Below are 21335 nucleotides of genomic sequence, written 5' to 3' on the forward strand. Positions count from 1 at the left end.
TCCCACATGAACAATTGTAAAGCTACCTTTGCCACACCCTGTATAGTAAATGTTAAATTTTAGCATTTTCTGACTGAATAAATGAATGAAACATTTTCTTCACCACTGGTCAGTACACATAATATCTAATATAAAAATCACAAGCTGGATAAGAAAACAAATCAAGTTTGAATTCCATGTGATAGTGTGTAGTCTTATACAAATGGTCACATGCATACTCATTAATCTTCATTTTACTCTTTTCAACAATTGGGGCAGTTGATTAAATATATACCATTTTCCTCTTCTCCACTTGTTAATTCAGGTCCCTTTGCAGCAACAGTACTTATTATATGCAGTCAATTTAAGTTTTTCCCAGAGGAGCAGTCTCTCCTTATATACTGCTATTCTTTCTTATGCTATTCATTTGTCATTATGTTTTGTTTGATTGACTTCACTTTGGATGTTTTCTCATTTGGATTATCAGACTTGGGACATTGAAATTTTAACCTATTCCCCTTGAGTGAAGTATTCCTTTGTTCAACTTCAAGGGAGTTCACCTTTGGTGAGGTGAGGTTATAAACTTGGGTTGGCTACAGCTTTACTATTGTACCCTTTTTACAGATAAAAAGCACATTATTTTTACCTTTATGCCACAGAATTAATGACATAATATGCAATAGGCAGTACTATATAAGTTCCTTAGTATAATTGTGATACTTAAACACCTTTTATAATATTTCTGGCCAAAAATTTGTGTGGAATTCAAAATTTTACCCAACCTGCTTAAATTCTAGGATATGTGAAAGAACAATGAAATAAAATGAGGACTTAAATATTCCTAACTACTTCAATAAGTTAATTATAAAATGAATTCTACATAAGTTAATGTGAACTTTACTTGCATGCAGAATAATTTCCATTTAGTATTTCCTAATGATGCAAAAACTTGAAAAGGGCAGATTTTAATGCTAGCAATTTTACTAATGTATCCTATTTTTCAAACATAGGTTTTATCTAATTACAAATAGTGTAGATTTTTAATATAAAATATTTCTTAGATCAAAAACTCAGGTGTGAACTCTTGCAATTATACATCAGGCTCTATTCCTCTGCTTTGGCATCTCTTTTGCATCCAAACGCTTCATCCTGGCAGTACATTCATTTGTTTCATTTTCTTTTATCATTAAGTCTTTAAAGTCATTAACAAAATACTGGTGCACTGAGAGCTTTTGCACATGATGTGTATGTATTAAAGCTGTGTGACCTTTTCAATATTCTCTAGTTCATTTTGCTGGCAGCTATTTGTCATATAACTCAAATACTGTGGCTTTGAAAAAAACTAGTAATTTCAAGGATTGAGTTATACAACTGTGGTTTTATTAAGGCAAGAGATAAATTTAAAAAAATAAGCCTAGTTTCCAAATGATGAAATAATAATTATTCAAAATAATAAGAGAGAAGGAAAAGAGTAGATGATGAGAATGGATTTAAACTTATAAGTAGAATTCTTGATCTCCATTTTGGAACTTTAGTTTTTGTCATTGTATTCATTCACTCAACTATAAAAAGCTTTTTGAGACAAACCCAAAGCAAGGCTCCTGGGAATTCAACATGAATTCCTCCTATTCCAGACCTTTAGGTTATAATCTGATAGTTGAATAGAATACGCATGTAAATGTTTGCAATGTTAGATAAAGATAATTATTAAGCGCTGCAAGTTTTAGAAAATGAAGATTTCTTCCAAACAGGGAAACAAAGGAGACTTCCAGAGATGAAAGCATATGAGGTAGGCCTGGAAAGACGAGGAACATTTGGATACATTTGTGTAGAAGAAGATATTTCAGGGAGAGGGACTAACTAGAGTTTAAATACAGTTGGAGAGTCACAGTGTTTGTTTTGCTTTATTTTATTCCATAAAACATTGTTAAAATATAAAAAGAAATCTGATTACCTAAATTAGACTTCTTGAAATACATACAACACTGTACATAAATCTATGGATGCGTTTTCAGTATACCTAGAACATTTCCAAAAGTAAATCGTATGCTGGGACATAAAGCATACAGTTCAGGTTGGTTCAGTGTTCAAAAACCACTTGATGTAATCTGTCACATCAATAGCCCGAAGGAAGATGATACAGTAGCAATGGGTGCATAAAGAGCACTTGACAAAATCCAACATCCATTCATAGTAAAAACTCTCAGAAAACTAAGAATAGAGGGTACTTTTCTCAACGTGGTAAAGAATATCGATGACAAACTTGCAGTTATTATCCTTCTTCGTGATGAAAACTAAATATTTTCCTTCTAAGATGACCCTTCTCACTACTCCTTTTAAAAACATACTGTAAGTCCCAGTTAATGTAATTAGATGATAATAGAAAATAAAGGAATATAATAGGGGGGAAAATAAAACTGTGTTTGTTAGCAGATGACATTTTGTCTGTGTAGAAAATCCCAAAGAATCGTCAGCAACAACAGAAAACTTCTGGAACTAATAAGTGATTACAGGAAGGTTGCAGGATCGAAGTTAAGAATCAAAAGGTCAATTGTTTTCTTTTATACCAGCAATGAACAATTAAGAACACAACATCATTTATATTAACACTCTAAAAAAAAAGACGTACTTCAATGTAAACCTAATAAAATATGCTCAAGATTGATATGAAGAATACTATAAAACTATGAGAAAAATGGAACAAAGATGATCTAAAAATATTGAGGAAATATTCCATGCTCATGAATAGTAAGACCCAGTATTGGTAAGATGCTTATCCTTCCCAACCTGATCTATAGATTCCATGCACTCTGAGTCAAAATTATTGCGAATATTAAAAAGTTAATTCTAAACTACCCAGAAGAGCAAAAGAGCCACTATAGCTAACATGATATTAAATAAGTAAAAGGAGTTGGAAAACAGATAGTGACTGACTTCAAGAAATAGTGTAAAGCTAGAGAGTGTGGTATTAGCAGAAGGGTAGAATCTCAGAAGGAAGGGGGAGGGAAGAGATCAACCAAAGAACTTATATGTGTAACCCACGGGCACAGAGAGTAGGGTGGTGAAGAATTGGGGTGGGATGGGAACCAGGTGGAGGAGGGGAATAGGGGTGAAAGGGGGATATTTGTAATACTCTCAACAATAAAGATAGAAAAAAGACAGAAAACATTTTTTAAAAAATTAAAAAGAGTAGACTAATCAATGGAACAGGATAAAAACAGACCAACACAAATATAATCAACTGATTTTTTAAAAAGAGTAAAGCCAATTTGATAGGGAAAAGGATAGTCTCTAAGGAATGGTGCTGAAAAATTTGGACCTATAAGTGAACTTAGACACAGAACCTACATCTTTCAAAAAATCAACTCAAAATGTATCATAGACCTAAATGTAAAATTTGAAATCTATCAAACTTCTAAAAGACAACTTATAAGAAAATCTTGGCAACATTGGGTTTAATAATGACTTTTTAGATATAACATCAAAAACACAATCCATGAAAGAAAAAAAAATAAGTGGAACTTCATTAAAATGAAAAACTTCTGCTCTGCAAAAGACACTAGTAAGATAATGAAAAGGCAAGCCATAGACTTGGAGAAAATGTTTACAAGACATATATCTGATACAGGACTTATGTCAAAAATATAAAATGAACTCTTTAAATTCAACAGTAAGATAACAATCCAATTATTGTGGTTTGTTACATAATAAATCCCAAACAATTCAGTCTTTGATTGAGCAAGTTCACTTTTACATCATTTAAAAATCACAGACATGCTTAAGGAAAATGTTACAAGACGATTCATAATAGCACTTTTAATATGATGGGAAATTGAAATAAATTTAAGCATATACCAATAGAAAAAAACTGATTCCATATCTATACATCAAAATGTATGAAAACAGAAAGAATAATTATATAGAGAGAGAGAATTATATAAACGGCATATATATATGTAGATATATATTTAAATATTCAGATATATTATAGTAGAACAAAAGCATGCTTTGACATTTTTTATTACAAATTTTCAGAATTATCATCTGTGGAGGAAAATGGGAGTAAGAAGAGGTATATAGGTGGTCTCATTGTAAATGTCTTACTTGTAAAAGCAAATGAAGCAAGTAGTATAAAATAAAAGGGAATGTGTGCAATATTTAAGTTAATCACAACATTGAAAAATGTGAGCTATGGGTTCTATGTAGCACTAATGAAATAGAGACATTCTAAACATATGAGCATGGATGCATATGCTTCAATGGAAAAAAAGCCAGTTTTAGAGTAACATGTAACTTAACATATTACCTATAAAGAAAAATGTCACGTTAATATATACATGCTTAAAAATATACAAAGTACATAATACTGTTCTAATAGTATTTATCCCAGGCAGGTGAATTAGATTGTGCCAAGAAATGTTTTGTTTCATTTGCAATTTTTATGGTTTCTTTTCTTTTTCCCTACAGAGTATATTTATATTACTTGTTTAAGTAAATATAAATGTTAATTTTAAAACAGGGGGAGGGCTTATTTACCTGAGAAATAATTTGAAGCAGAGAGAGATCTCAACCAAGTAGCTTCAAAATTATTTTTCAGGGTCCTTGTAAGGTCTCTACACCTCAGATTTATCTTATTATATAGACTAGAGGCCCGGTGCACAAAAATTTGTGCACTCGGGGGCGGGAAAAGGGGGGTCCCCCAGCCCGGCCTGTGCCCTCTCGCAGTCTGGGACCCCTCAGGAGATATGACCTGCTGGCTTAGGCCTGCTCCCGGGTGGCAGAGGGCAGGCCCAATCCCTAAGTGCAGCCCCTGGTCAGGCTCAGACCAGGGCTGATTGAGGAGTTGGGGCGCCGCCCCCTGTCATGCACAGAGCAGGGCGGATCAGGGGGTTGGGGCGCTGCACCCTGTCACACTCAGGGCAGGGCCAATGGGGAGGTTATGGCTCTACCCTGTCACACATAGAGCAAGGCCCGTGGAGGGGGGTTGGGGTGCCATCCTCTATCACCCACAGAGCAGGGCCGATCAGGGGGATGGGACGCCACCGCTGTCACACTCGGGGCAGGGCCAATGGATAGGTTATGGCTCTACCCTGTCACACACAGAGCAGGGCCCCTGGGGGCGGGGGGGGGGGGGGTTGGGGAGCCGCACCCTGTCACACACAGAGCAGGGCTGATCAGGGGATTGGGGAGCTCCCCCCATCAGGCACAGAGCAGGGCCCGTGGGGGGGGTGGGTTGGGGCGCTGCACCCTGTCAAACACAGAGCCCCAGGGCAATCGGGATTGGGGAGCTCCCCCCTATCAGGCACAGAACAGGGCTGATCAGGGGGTTGGGGCGCCTTTCCCTGTCACAAACAGAGCAGGGCGGATAGGGAGGTTGTGGCCCCGCCCCCTGTCACACACACAGCCGCAGGGTGATCAGGAGGTTTGGGCGCTGCCCCCTGTCACGCTGATCCCGGTGCCGGGAGCCTCGCTGCTCCGCTGATCCCGGTGCTGGAAGGCATATTACCCTTTTACTATATAGGATAGAGGCCTGGGGGCCGGCTGGTTTGCCCTGAAGGGTGTCCTGGATCAGGGTGAGGGTCCCCACTGGGGTGCCTGGCCAGTCTGAGTGAGGAGCTGAGGGCCGTTTTCCGGGTGGCGAGTGACTGGAGCTCCCAACCGCTCCTTGTTTTCTTTCTTTCTTTTTTTTTTTTTTAATTCTGGGCCAGCTTTAGCTCTGAGGCCTAGCTGCTGAAAACATTGATACAAAGTTTCAGTTCATCAGGGTGCATATATCCTTTCTGATTGGTGTTTCTGGTTTCTTGGGATATATTCCTAGAAGTGGGATCACAGGGTCAAATGGGAGTTCCATTTCCAATTTTTTGAGGAACCTCCATACTGCCTTCCATAGTGGCTGCACCAGTCTGTTCATAGCAGCACAATTCACCATAGCTAAGATCTGGAAACAGCCTAAGTGCCCATCAGTAGATGAATGGATTAGAAAACTGTGGTACATCTACACGATGGAATACTATGCTGCTGTTAAAAAGAAGGAACTCTTACCATTTGCAACAGCATGGATGGAACTGGAGAGCATTATGCTAAGTGAAACAAGCCAGTCAATGAAGGAAAAATACCACATGATCTCACTCTTTCATGGATAATTAAGACCATTACAAACTTTTGAACAATAATAGATACAGAGGCAGAGCTGCCTCAAACTGATTGTCAGACTGCAGTGGGAAGACCAGGGAGGGTTGGGGGACTGGAGGGAGGGGAGTAAGAGATCAACCGAAGGACTTGTATGCATCCATATAACCATAACTAATGGACATAAGACACTGGGGGGTAAGGGAGGGCACGGGCTTGTTAAGGGCAGGGGGGGAAAAAGGACACTTATGTAATACCCTTTGTAATACTTTTAGCGAAAAAAAAAAAAAAAAAAAAAAAAAAACAAAAACAAAGTTTCAGTTCAGCTGGGTTTCAGTCAGGCTGGTTTCTGGTGTTTTGTTTAGCTTCTTATTTGCAACATAGTACATAGTTGCTTAGAGTTGCAACTGAGGCCGGCAAGTGAGGCGGGGAACGTTGGAGTCCGCAGCAAGCAAGCCTCATGCTCGCTTCAGTGCCTGGCTGCTGGCCGCCATCTTGGTTGACAGTTAATTTGCATATACTCACTGATTAGCCAATGAAAAGGGTAGCGGTCGTACGCTACTTACCATGTTTCTCTTTTATTAGTGTAGATAAGATGCTAGATAAGTAATAAAGACCTCTCCATGTCTCAAAAAGTACTTCAAAGCAGACTTCTTTGGAAGTGATTGCTTGACTTGTTCCCATAGTCACGAGATCCTTCCTGATATATGAGGCAAAACCTTTGTGGAACTCAAGCTGCTACTTTCCAGACATCACTCTTTTCTCCAGCCATTTCTTTTCAGTCTTCTGTAGCCTAAGGCTCTTTCCTTAGCCAAGTGTTCATCTCATTCTATTTATTTTTTCTGGGTCTCCATAGAGAAACATAACTCCTACATATAAACTGATAACGCCCTTATCTCTTGCCCCCAATCATGTGACAAGCTCCCAACTCATTCATAGATCTAACTTCCTAGAAAACCTTTTCACTTAGAGATCGTGCAGTTAGCTCTGTTTTCTTCAACTATCTCTATTTTAGTAATAACTCTATACTCGGTACCTAGTACTACCATCAACCATTTAGTTTCCTAAACAAATGAAAATTTTCGTAGATGCTGCTCTCCATTCTTCAGTATTGAGTTTTTCACCCAGGACCATTGCTGCTGCTTTCTGTTGAATCCATCCACATTTCCCCCTTATCTCAGACTCCCATGTTTAACTTTGGTTCTGTAGCAATGTCCTCATTGGGTTTCATAGACCAAGCCTCGTCTATTTTCATTATCACTGAAGAAGCGTTCAACAACACAGACATGTTCATGACATTCACCACCCTTTACTGTTTACCTAAGGTCTATAGCACTCATCATTTTTAAAAGACAAAATTATCTTGACATTAAAAATGCCTCTAGCTTGACCATCAAGCTTTATATCCACTTCCTCCCAGTGGTAATTTTTGGCATGAAATTGTATATAACACTTTTTTAAAATAAAAAGAAATCTTTAATAAGGTTCAAATAGCATACAATTCAGCTAATGTAACTGTCCAATTTGTTGTTGTTTTTAATCCTCACCTAAGGACATACTTTTATTGACTTTTTAGAGAGAGAGGAAGAGAGAGGGAGAGAAACATCCATTTGCTGCCTCCTATATGTGCCTCAACTAGGGATCGAACCCACAACCTGGTATGTGCCCTGACTGGGAATCAAACCTGCCACCTGTCAATATACGGAACAATACCCCAACCAACTGAGGCACACCAGCCAGGGCAGTAACTGTCCAATTTAATAATTTAGTTAAGTTGTGCTATCATCACCACGATCCAGTTTTTGAATATTTGCATCATTCTAAAAATTATCTTGAGCACATTTGTAATTATTTATTTCTACCCCAGCTCCAGGCAATCCTGATCTGCTTTCTAAGCTTTATAAATAATATAGCATAATTAATCTTCCCTTTTGGACATTTTATATAATTGGAATCATATAATATCTAATATTTTGCATCAAGAATAATGTTTTTTATGTTCATATATATTGTATCATGCATCACTTAGTGTTTCATCCTTTTTATTTCTGGAGTAGCTTATTTTATATAATACAGCATTATACAACATTTTTCATGACTTTGCCAGGTGATACACATTTGGATTGTTTCCAGATTTGGTCTATCATAAATGCCGCTGCTAAGAATATTTACGTACAGGTCTTTGTGCATAAATATTGGACAGATGTTTTTACTGTTCTTGGATAGGATCCTAGGATTGGAATTGCTGGGTCATTTGGAGCTTTCTGTTCAAATTTTTAAGAAACTGGGGAAATGCTTTCCAAAATAACTATACAATTTTATACCCTCACCTCTACCCCTTCCTCCCCCAGTGATGCATGAGGGCTCTAATTTCTTCACATTCTTGCCAGTACTTGGGATTGACTGTCTTTTGATTATAAACTTTTCTATTGGGTATTATCTCATTGTGGTTTAATTCACATTCCCCTACTAACAAATATTATAAAGTACCTTTTCATGTGCTTATCAGCTATTAGTATGTCTTCTTTGGATAAAATGTGTATTCAAATGTTTTGTTCATTTTGTTATTTAAGTTGTTTTATTATTGTCTTTTAAGTATTTCTTAACTATTTTGGATACAAGAGATTACTACTTGCAAATATGCTTCCCCAACCTGTGGGATGTGTTTTTATTTTAAATGGTGTGTCTTGAAATAAAAGCTTTATAATTCTAAGTATGTCCAAGCTTTCATTTTTAAATTTACTAATTCTATTTAATAAAAGCCTAATATGCTAAGTGTCTGGTCAACCGGTTGGCCATTCAACCAATCAAAGCATAATATGCTAATGACATGCTAAGGCTGCTCAACCTCTCACTATGACATCCACTGACCACCAGGGAGCAGACAGTTGACCAGTCGCTATGACGTGCACTGACCACCAAGGAGAAGACGCTCTGACTGGTAGATTAGCTTGCTGCTGGTGTTCAGCAGATCGGGACTGAGTGAGATGGGCCAGACATGGCCTGGAGCCCTCCCATGGTCCCTTCCTGGCTGGCCAACCTCCCGCATCCCTTCCTGGCCCCAATTGTGCACCAGTGGGGTCCCTCGGCCTGGCCTGCGCCCTCTTACAATCTGGGACCCATCAGGGGATGTCAGAGAGCCAGTTTTGGCCCAATCCTGCAGGCCAGGCCAAGGGACCCCACTGGTGCATGAATTCATGCACTGGGCCTCTAGTGCTCTAATAATTCAATGAACTCTTTGCATAACTCAAAATCTTGAAGATTTTTACCTATTTTTGTTGCTCAGAAGTTTTATATTTTTAATTCTTATATTTATGTCTATAGTCTTTTTTGAGTATTTTGTATATGATGTGAGAAAAGGGTGTTTTTTTGTTTGTTTTGACTTTGCTATTCAATCCTCTGAGAACTATATAGTGAAGACTTATTGAATATCTTGGCATCTTTATTAAAAATCAATTGACCAAAAGTATAAGAATTAATTTCTGAACTCTGAATTCTTTTTCATTTACTTATGTACCTATTTATTACTTCTTAGACTTTTGGCTGAGATCAAGTGTATTTATGTACCCATCCTTATGCTCCTACCATATTGTCTTGACCACTGCATCTTTATAGAAAGTTTTGAAATCCAATATTGTAAAGTCCTTCAACTTGCTCTTTTTAAAAGTTGGAGAAATTTGACCAGTTGTACTTTGCTGGTGGAGATGTTAAATGATATAATCACTAGGGCAAGTATTTTGGCATAATAACTAGCAATTGTTAGATATTTATCCCAGAGAAGTGGGAATTCAGTGTCATGCAGAAATGTGTACACACATATTCAAAGCTGTCTTATTTGTGATAGCCTTAAACTGTAACTTACTTACCTGTTCTTCAGTGGTGAGTAAACAAACTTTAGTATATCCATATGATGGAACATTACTCATAAATAAAACAGAATGAACTATTGATATATTAAATAACTTGATAAATGAACATAAAATAAGTCATATTAAGTGAAAACAGCACTCTCAAAAGGATATATACTGTGTGATTCTATTTATACAATATATGTGAAATAACATAAGTATAGGTATAGGTATGGATACTGATGAAAAATAGCCAAGTGATGGGCAGGGAGAGATTGCATGGTTATAAAGGGGTAGCAAGAAGAAGAATTACAGTGATAGTATAGTCATATATCTTGATAGTGGTTGTACTTACACAAAGTTACATGTGGTGAAATTATACACACACACACACACACACACACACAGATGAGTGCATATATTGCTGGTGAAATCTAAATAACTCCTGTGGCTTGTGCCAATATCAACTTTCTGCTTGTGATACTGTACTATAATTCTGAGAGATATTAAATTTGGCAAAGCTTGGGAGAATGATTCAGGAGATCTTCCTATATATCTATTTGCAATATGTATTACCCATTTCTGTTAGTCTAATTAAAACATTTTATCTAAACAACTTTTGACCTAATCAATTTACAATAATATTCTTTTTTCAGATTCCAGAGACATTGACATCATCTGAAATAGAAAAAGTATATTACATGTATAGAACATATTATGTTTCTTTAAAGTATTAAATTCTATGATAGCTCTTCTTGCACTTAGCTTTGGTTAGTATTCAACAAACCAAACACTGTATTACATATTTCACAAATTTGGAAAATGCTATGGGAAGCTAATATAATTCTCTTCCTACTAGAATCAAGAAGGTTGATAAAATATTGCCATTTTTCTGTAATATTTTTTAGTCATCAATATTCAGACACTATTTTAACACTTATTTATTAGCAGTTTTTTATTGCATTCATTTAGTTTATGGTAGTAAGATGTGATATAATCATAATCTCAAGATTATCCCATAAAATGACTAAATTATTCCATAAAGAAGTGAGAGAACAGCAATTACTTTTTTGGTTTGTATGACCTCTTTTCAGAGTATAAGATGTATAGGTGTAACCAGACAACTGAGGGATCAGGGCTGCCTGTATCTACTTGAACCAATTAAGCAGAGACAGGGTTGAATCATATATGAGCATGTATTCCAACAGCGCCGGCAGTGTGAGAGAGCAGCAGGTTATCCACAAAAATCTGCTCTTCCCACACGATAAACCAACTGCTTATATTGGGTAGAAGGACAAAGATTATGTGGAAAGTAAGAATTACAGGCATGGGAAAGTAGGCAAGGTATAAGGGTTACAGGTTACAGGCAATGTGGGCTGGGGGGTAATAGAGGGTGGGTGCTCCAGGTGCCTCCAGGGCCAGATTACAGACAACAAGGTTGTTAATCTAGGCAGTTCTTGAAAAAGGAGGATGGATTGCATTTCAATGTCAGCTCCCATGTCCCAGGGCAAACAACTCTCAGCCAGGTTAGAATGTGCTTTGTCTAATCAGAACAGAACAAGCATGGTTAACAAAGCATTATAGCTAGCCCCCACTATTCTATTTCTGCATCTAACATAGGGGTTAGTATGAACACACATCAGGATTTTTATATTCTACTTTTGCCAATTATAGGCACCTTCCAAAAGTCATTTAAATTCTCAGTGATATGGCCTAACTATCTGTGAAAGGTGCATAGCAGGAGTACTGGGTGATTTGAAGCATAATTTTAAATGTCCTTTGATATTGCAGATAAAAAAAGGTATAAATTTCACAAAGTCTATGACATTATAATTAATTTTTATTTTAGATTTGTTAAGTATTGTTGATATAAAACCCAAAATTCAATACATAAGTTGAAACCAAAAGTCAAATTGGGGAAGCTTAGTCACATCTTAGTCACATTTTCCATTCCCATACCATTGGTGGGAAACATAACAGACTTCAAAAAAGAGACAAAAGGGGAAGTCCTTCATAGAATGTGGCTCATATCTGGTATTCATCTCTGACAGGAACAGGTCATGTTTCTTCAATATTCTTGGGAGCTAGAACCGGTTTGGCTCAGTGGATAGAGTGTCGGCCTGCGGACTGAAGGGTCCCAGGTTCAATTCCGGTCAGGGGCATGTACCTTGGTTGCTGGCACATCCCCAGTGGGGGGCGTGCAGGAGGCAGCTGATCGATATTTCTCTCTCATCGATGTTTCTAACTCTCTATCCCTCTCCCTTCCTCTCTGTAAAAAATCAATAAAATATATTTTTAAAAAAACAAAACAAAAAAAACAAACAAACAAAAAAAACAAACAAACAAACAAAAAATATTCTTGGGAATTTGGTTGCATACATTGTTGTAAAGCTGTTTCATTGGTATTCTGTGGGTTTTCTTCACAGCCATTATACAAGGAGTACCTTAAGATATTGACTTTCAGGCTTTAACTTTTAATTTCTCCAGATAAATTTAACAAAAGGGTGGCTGTTTCTGTGAGAGAGAGAGGGAGGGAGGGAGGGAGGGAGGGAGGGAGAGAGAGAGAGAGAGAGAGAGAGAGAGGGAGGAATATGAAGAATGGGTGTGGTCTTTAATGATGAGTCAGAAAAAAACATTATTTTAGATTTACACATAAGGCATCTCCATCACCACTTTTACTTTTGAACTATGCTTCCCACTAAAACAGTGCATTTCTCTTTACTTTGCCCTCTTTTCAGCCCCTCCAAATGTCTTGTTGCTCCCTAATTTGTGATACAACTCTTTCAAGTTTCAGTGCAACTGAGTTGGTCTAATAGGAATATTTTAATATTTAATTAGCTAAGAGACCTATTCTAAAACTAAGATGCATTCCCCAATTAGAAAAGCTTGGATCCTTTGCTACGTGATCTTCTACTTAAACCCATTTCTACTTTTGATATACCGCTGTTTGATGTGAATCATAAACGTTTTATACATTAATAGTACAAGTGAGTAATATACATATACTTTAAATCCATAAAATGTATCTGAATTTACATATAAAGATTATTTCATAAATGCACATCTTAATGCAGCATTCTCTTATGGTCTTCTGTGGCTTAGTCCTAGGAAGAAGGAAACCTGAAGTTGGTAATGTGGCCCCCAGTCCTCTATGATCAGACCACACTGCTCGCCTCTTCAGCCTCTTTTCAGATGACTCTCCCCAGCCCTGTCAGCAGCAACTTTGCTAGAGGACATGCCCCTGCCCCCAGTTCTCAGTAAACATGTGGTTTCCTTTTACTCTAGAACTTTGCACAGGTTACTCCCTGTGTCTAAAAACTGTCTCTAATTCAATATTCCCTCCTCTCCCAAGGCTAGTTCCTTTCAGCTTGTAGGCAGCCTTCCCTACAATGTCATCCTGAAAACCTGGTTTAGTTCACTACACTCTCGTAATATCGTAATAAATTTATATGAGACATAACAAATAAGTTGTTTGTTTATGACTTAGTGCCACATGAGACAGGGAACCAGTCCATTTGGTTCATCATTTCACCCCCGTTGTCCTGCCTAGTGCCTTGTGTATAGAAGGTCCTTGATGAGTATTGATCTGATTGATGATGTATGCTTTCAGATATTAAATACTTGTTAGAAATATAGCAGGGGAAAAGTTTAGAAGACCCTAGAGGTAATGTGAAGTTTTCTGTTATTTTTCCATAAAATATCTTTTATAATTTGTTATCTAGCCTCTGCTGGCCTACCTTTTCAGACAAGGCTCCCATTGCATCTCAAGCAGCCCATTCCACTCTCAGGCAGCATCAATAACTAACATGTCGGTTATTTTTACATCAAAATTTTTTCCCTTCCTAAGCATAGTGTATATTAATTAGACTCTTGGCTCTTTTTATAAAAAAATATATATTTTATTGATTTTAGAGAGGAAAGGAGTAGGGGAGAGAGAAACATCAATGATGAGAGAGAATCATTGATTGGCTGCCGCCTGCACGCCCCCCACTGGGGATCGAGCCTGCAACCCAGGGATGTGCAATTGGCCGAAATCAAACCCAGGACCCCTCAGTCCACAGGCCGATGCTCTATCCATTGAGCCAAACCAGCTAGGGCTAGACTATTGGCTCTTGATTCTATTTCATTTCTTATGCTGATATATATATATATCCAAGATTATATGCACAAATATAACAAAGATCAGTAAATGGCATATTGAGAGCAATCATCAATTTGAATTATAACTTGTTATATTATAATTAGGGAGAGTTTTCAAACTATTGCCTTATCCTTTTCCACAGCATCCATCATATGCAATAATAATAATAATAATAGCTAAAACATTGAGAATCTTCTCTTTGTTCTAATTGTTATAAATATAGTAACTCATTTACAATAACTCTGTGAGGTAGTTTAGTATTATCTGACTATACATTATTATATGAACAAATTCATTTACATTTTAGTAGCTTATGAGAGTGGTAATTAATGCTATCAACTATTAGTAACTTTATGAGAATTAGTTTAAGTATTGTAGAAAGTTAAGTATTTTGCCAAGTAAACAATGATTTTGGAATGGGGGTGAGAGAGAGCTGGCCAAGGCATGACTGAGCAGAGCTGCTGTGAGCAGGGGGACGAATTACATCTCTGATATAGACCGGCTTCCAAATGGAGTATGTCAGAAACAGAAATGAGAGATGGGTAACATGAGAAAAAGAACATCACTTACTTCATGAGTCTCTAGAACCATTTCAATCGCCGCAACAGTTTAATTTTAATTAGAAAATTCAGTTCAAGCCCTAGTGTGTCAAAGATGTGGACTTCAACACACCCACAGTCAGTGTTCCCTTGATATATATTTTTTAAATTTATCTTTATTGTTGAAAGTATTACAGATGTCCCCCCTCACACATTACTTCCCCATTGATCCGCTCCACCCTGCCCTAGGCCTTTACCACACTATTGTCTCTGTCTATGAATTATGTATATATGCATACAAGTACTTTGGTTAATCTCTTCCTACCCCCATCCCCAACCTGCCTTCACTCTGAGATTCCACAGTCTGAGATTTTAGTCTGAGATTCCACAATGTTGAGGTTTTAAATAGTACGATACATGTCTATTACTTGATCACAGGGTAGCAATATAAAAATAAATTCATATCTCTCAAAAGGAGATGCAGAATTTTCTTTGATATAATATTGATGCTTAATTCTACTACCTAAATATTGTGAGACCTTTATAGAAGTTTGTGCACCATTGTAAATAACTTAATGTGAGGCAAAGTTCCAACATTCACATGCTGGTTTGAGGAACTTTGGGGAATAGAGCTGGTGTATTATTTTTTGTCATGCTGAGCCATCCTGTTCTTTCCTCAGCAAAACAAAGTTCCAGAAATTTAGCAAGTGAGAACTTTTGAGATATAGGTATATTTTTGTAAATTACATCAATTGGAAATCTTTCTAGATTATCTTATTTTGCCCCCAAATAAATGCATTTAAGCAAGTGAAACATTGTCACAATATTGCAGACTATGTACTATAAGTAAAACAAGTACTTGTCCTTTTTATTCTATCATTGATAAAGTAGCTTATGAAAAATACTATCCAAATTTGGGTTTCAAAATGTGAAATACACGGATGAGCTACAAAGGGCTCATGAATTCTTAAATTACATAAAAAATTTGTGTGAATGTGCTTAGCAATATAATTTCTATTTATTTATTTATTTTTTCTGGGCAAGGATTCCCAAAGTTCATCATCTTAGAGGCCATGGCATTCTATAATGTATAAAAAATCAAGAATCATTGTTTCTACAATCACCATTATCTTCTCTTATGATATATGCTGATGAGTAAGAGTTGATACTTAGTTCAAACTTAATTTGTACCAAGCATTAGTTTAAGGGCTCTGCATATAATAACTCATTTAATAATCTCTACAGTATTATGAGCTACAATTTTTTATTTCCACTTTACAGATGAGAGGACTTGGTTATAAAGGCTTCGTAAGGTGCCCAGGATCACCCAGCTATTAAGTGACAGAGCAAGGGCTTGAACCTGGGCCACCAGTGCCTAGAATCTGTGTGATAATGCATAATATTGAATGATGTTGTTAAGCTATATAGACCAAACACTTATTTAATAACTTTTTACATGTTATCTCATGGGATCATTACAAAGATTATGAATTAAATAGTATTTATTATCTACATTTTATAGTAGAGGAAACTATGTTTAGAGTAGTTTCAATAGTACCTGAATAAGATGATGTCTATTAACACTTTACATCTAGAGATTGTCCAATATATGAAGATTTCCCATTCTTTCTATACCTGAAGGCATTACATGCAAAGGAGAAATCAAGATTTTTTAAAAGAAAATATATTGCATGTGAGCATAACCAATGTATAACCTTTTACATGCTGCTTTAATACTCTCTGCTGGCAATCTATCTAATGATCAAAATGGCATTGATTACAATATTCGGTCCACATAAGCCACCTATTATAATCTCTTTGAAACCTGGAAGTGAACTATGGAAGGCATTGCAATGTAGTGGAAGGAACACAGGCATTAGAAACAAACAAGGATATGTTATTTTCTAATGGAGCAACTTTATTCACTGAGTGAGTTGAAGCCTAATTATATCTGTTAATAGAAATAATATGTTTCTCATAAATTTATTTTGAAATACATGTGATTTTGTAAACAAATAGGTTGCTAGGAAAATTATAAAATAAAAGTGACTAAAAGATGACTCTTTTCAGATTAATGATAGCAGTGTGTGATAAGGCAAAAATATGAATAATCCAATTCTGTACAATTGAGGTCCATTTAAAACAATTTAAAAATTGAAGTGTTATGGAGTTTTCAATTCTTAGTCCTTAATTTATTAATTCAAAAACTTTGTTGAGTACCTTTATATGCTGGACACTATTTGTAACTCTATCAGATTCAAAGATTCGCAAAAAGTTTATCCCTGTTAGCATATTGGTGTAAATCCTTACGGCATTTATAAATATCTCTATCTACATATCTATAAGTGACATTTTATGAAATAAATCAAATTACACTATTTTCTTAAATTGAATGAAAATCAGCAATTCCAGCCCATTTCTTACTCTACTCCCATCTTAATTTATCACTAGGCCTCATTCATTCTTGACACAATGTGCTAATGGAAGTCAATAAATAGCCTAAAGTCACAAATGCTTAAACCATTAGAGGAATATATATTCTTTTTTTATTACTATATCTAAAATAGAACATCTCCCTTACCATTTTCTATCCCCTAATTTTAATTCAGTCTCTTTATGTTTTTATTTATTCCCCATCTAAGATATATTCTATGTTAGAAAGTCCCAGGAGGACAGGATATTGTCTATCCTGTTTATTATTTTATTTTCAGAATCTGCACTTAGTAATTGACATTTAGAAGCTATACATTCATGTTAATGGCCTAATAATGAATTTGCGGGTTTATTTCCTCTCACTCTCTGTCTCATTCTCTGCCCCTCTTTCTCTTTGCTCGTCAAACTCCATGAGGACATGGGTCATATGTATTGTTTATCACTGTTCCAGTATGTACTCAAAAATACTTGATATGTTGTATGTAAACAATACATATTATAAATAATCACATAAGGAGGAAATGAGACAGCCTTTTTATTTCTTTTGAAAAATCTATTATATCAATTTACCTTTTCAGAGTAACATATTATTATTCAAGTGAAAACCTTATGGCTTTTATCTGACATGTGGTGAAATATTTTTAATGTGCTTCTGTCCTCTTACTCCATCTAGGTTACATAATTGTTATATCTGTTATTAGGGCAAAAGGGATTAACACTTGTAAGTGGCTGTATAATTAAATCTTTTAGACCAGGCACACAGTTTATTTCCTCTCTATTTGGCCATGTCCTGTAGGGATCATTGTCCTGCTTTTTCTTCCTCAGGACTTTGGATGTTTTTCTTGTTTATATTGGAGTGTAAATAGATATATTTTTTTATATCTTTATTTTTTCTAAATTATTTTTTTCTAAAAAAAGTCTTTTATTGTGGCTTACAAGAAATACAACATTTTTAAAAGGTAAGAAAGGAGAGGGAATTTAAAACCAAGGAAAACAAGACTGAGCTCAATACACAAGGCTGTATGACATAAAAGACTAATCTGCAAGGGTGAACCACAGGTGTGCCTCTCAGTGGAAGCCACCACAGAAAGAGTAAAATGCTTTATGTCACTTATTAATTTATATGATAAAAACTAGCAGTTTATTCTTGTATATGACTGTTGTTCATAATAAGACTTGAAATAATTATTTTCCAGTTATTCTCAGGAAGAATATCCAATTTTAATCGATGAACAACGCCTCCAACCAGAGTCCACAATTACATACAAGCAATTCCAACAGAGACCTGTGTTTTCTCCGGGCCTGTGTCTTTCAGCCTCTCTGACTCAGTCTGGGAAATTTGGCTCGCAGTCCTTTAGGAAATCCTGTGCTTTTGACAGTCAGTCAAATGCTGGTCTCCAGATTCCTTTCCTTGCCTATACTTGGAACAAGGATGCATTCACATAATTGGATAAACTTTTGTAATTTTCCAGGGAAACCAATTCTCTCTGACAGATGTATGGTTTCTGCAGACATTCAGTCTGTGCTCTGAATGAACATACATTTTCATCACTGGAGGGATTCTTGCAGGAAATTCCAGGAAACAGCAACAGACTTAAAAAGTCAATAATTATAAAGAGGGGTGAAATTTGATCAAACATCCTTGCAGTGGTTATGTGAATGAATCTGAGTGTGGTCTCAGCCAAACTGACATGGAGTCTTATTACCAAGCAAAGGAAAAGTATGAATTTTTACTCCTTGAACAAAATCTGTGGCTGAGGCAGGAGTTTGCATGGTATGTCAGGTTGGAGACAGAGCAGAGGAAAGGGGGATTCAGACCCTGTAATACCAGTTAAGGCACATCTTCAGAGACAGTGCAAAGTATCCATCTTACCTTAGGTAATTCTCTCTCTTTAAAGACAACATTACTCCAATTTTGGTGATACTCTTTAAGGAAAAAAAATTCAAAGTATGTATAAAAATAGATATTTCATAAGAATGAGAAAAGCAATTATAATTCTTTTAAATGATAAATACTACAAACATCAAAAACACACACACAGAGAAATCTGTGTTAAGTTAGTGAAGCATAATATCTTTCTGGAAAATCTCCGTTCTTCATCTTTACAGAGCTGCATAGGGAATTAGAAGCTCATAACCATAAATGGAAACCAGATCCTCATGCCATCAAACTCCCTTGACTTTCTGTTCTGCTGGGTGATGTGATAGTTCTCCCCGAAAGAATCCGCTGGGAATGGGATTCACAGTGACGGAGTTGTCCCTCTGGACTCGCTTTGCCGCAGTGGCTTCCTCAGGAGGCAGTAGCTGTGGCATTTCCTGGCTCAAATGGTGTTTCTGTGAGGCCCACTCTCATAGATATTCTGGAATAAGTAGGATTGCTCCTCCCAATCACACTAATCTCCTTTCCTATCTTCCTGCCAGCTCTGTGCCCACCCTTCTCCCCAGGCAGCAACCCCATTATCCAGCACACACCCAAGTGCAGCCATATTTTTAAGATCAGAAAACATTCCAAATTTAATAGAGCTAGACTGGGCTTTCTGTTAATCTGAAAATGTAGGGATTTAAGCCTGTGAATCTTATCTGAAAACCAAATCATCAATCTACGCATTGTTGTTCTTAGAGTTATACAGAAAAATGTGAGCTCACTAAGAATAAATGTATGGGGGCTACCCAAGGAGAGATGGGCAATAAATGTTTTAATTTTTTATTCATTTTTCTTCCTCTGGTTTCTTTTTAAAAAATATATATTTATTTATTGATTTCAGAGATAAAGGGAGAGGGAGAGAGAGATAGAAAAATCAATGATGAGAGAGAATCATTGATCAGCTGCCTCCTGCATGTCCCCTACTGGGGATTGAGCCCGCAACCCAGACGTGTGCCCTTGGCTGGAATCGAACCCGGGACCCTTTGGTCCGCAGGCCGATGCTCTATCCACTGAGCCAAACCAGTTAGGGCTCTTCCTCTGGTTTCATTAAATTTAATCATATTCATGAACAATGTCAGTGCAGGGTAACAACTTATATTACCCAGGCTTTACTTGTGTGCCTAGACAAAGAGTGTTGAGCTCACTGAAATGGAGAATATATTTTCTTTCTTTTGCAGTGCCCTTTGTGCCATAGTGTCAACCCAGTATACTGTTTCATTCTTAAGAGTAAGTAAGGATTTGTGTACATTAAAACAGTTTTCTGTGCTTTATAAGATATAAGTTTAGAAACTTGCTAAAAATGTACAGAATTCTTCTATATCTTATAAATGCGAATGGCATTTATCTAACATGGTTATATTAATCCTATCTAATAAAGAGGTAATATGCAAATTGACAATCACTCCAACACACAAGATGGCCGCCCCCATGTGAACACAAGATGGCCAGCAGGGGAGGGCAGTTATGGCTGATCAGGCTAGCAGGGGAGGGCAGTTGGGGGGGGACTAGGCCTATAGGGGAGGGCAGTTGGGGGCGACCAGGCCTGCAGGGGAGGACAGTTAGGAGTGACCAGGCTGGCAAGGGAGGGCAGTTAGGGCTGACCAGGCCGGCAGGGGAGGGCAGTTAGGGGCAATTGGGCCGGCAGGGGAGCAGTTAGGCATTGATCAGGCTGACAGGGGAGTGGTTAGGGGGTGATCAGGCTGGCAGGCAGAGCAGTTAGGGCCAATCAGGCAGGCAGGCAGGTGAGCGGTTAGCAGCCAGCAGTCCTGGATTGTGAGAGGGCAGTCAGACATCCCTCAAGGGGGTCCCAGATTAGAGAGGGTGCAGGCTGGGCTGAAATTCATTCACCCCCTGCATGAATTTCATGCACCCGGCCTCTAGTCAGGATAATAAAAAGCATATATTTACATAATGCTCTATAATCTAAAATGTGCATTCACATTTATTCCATTTTTTATTTCTTCATCACAATCCTTTCATTTATGAGGAAAGGGAAGCATCTAATTTTTTAAAAAAAATCGTCAAGTTGATTTTTAGAGAGAGAAAGGAAGATGGAGAGAGAAACATCAATGTTAGAGCAAAACATCAATGGGCTGCCTCCTGCACACCCTCTATCGGATATTGAACCCACAACCCAGACATGTGCCCGGATTTTAAACTGGCAACCTTTTGGTGCAGGAGGTGATGCCCAACTAACTGAGCTCTACCAGCCAGGGCAGAGAAGCATCCATTTTTAATGATACCCTTGGAAATAACATATACACATGTCTCCTTTAAGTTACACAAGGAGAGTAGGACTCATTTTTTGTTTTCACAGGAGTTCCACTATATTTTCAATTCTT

The sequence above is a fragment of the Myotis yumanensis genome, unplaced genomic scaffold (genome assembly GCF_028538775.1).
Source record: "Myotis yumanensis isolate MYYU_CA2020_CCGP unplaced genomic scaffold, mMyoYum1.0.hap1 SCAF_21, whole genome shotgun sequence".
Lineage (NCBI taxonomy): Eukaryota > Metazoa > Chordata > Mammalia > Chiroptera > Vespertilionidae > Myotis > Myotis yumanensis.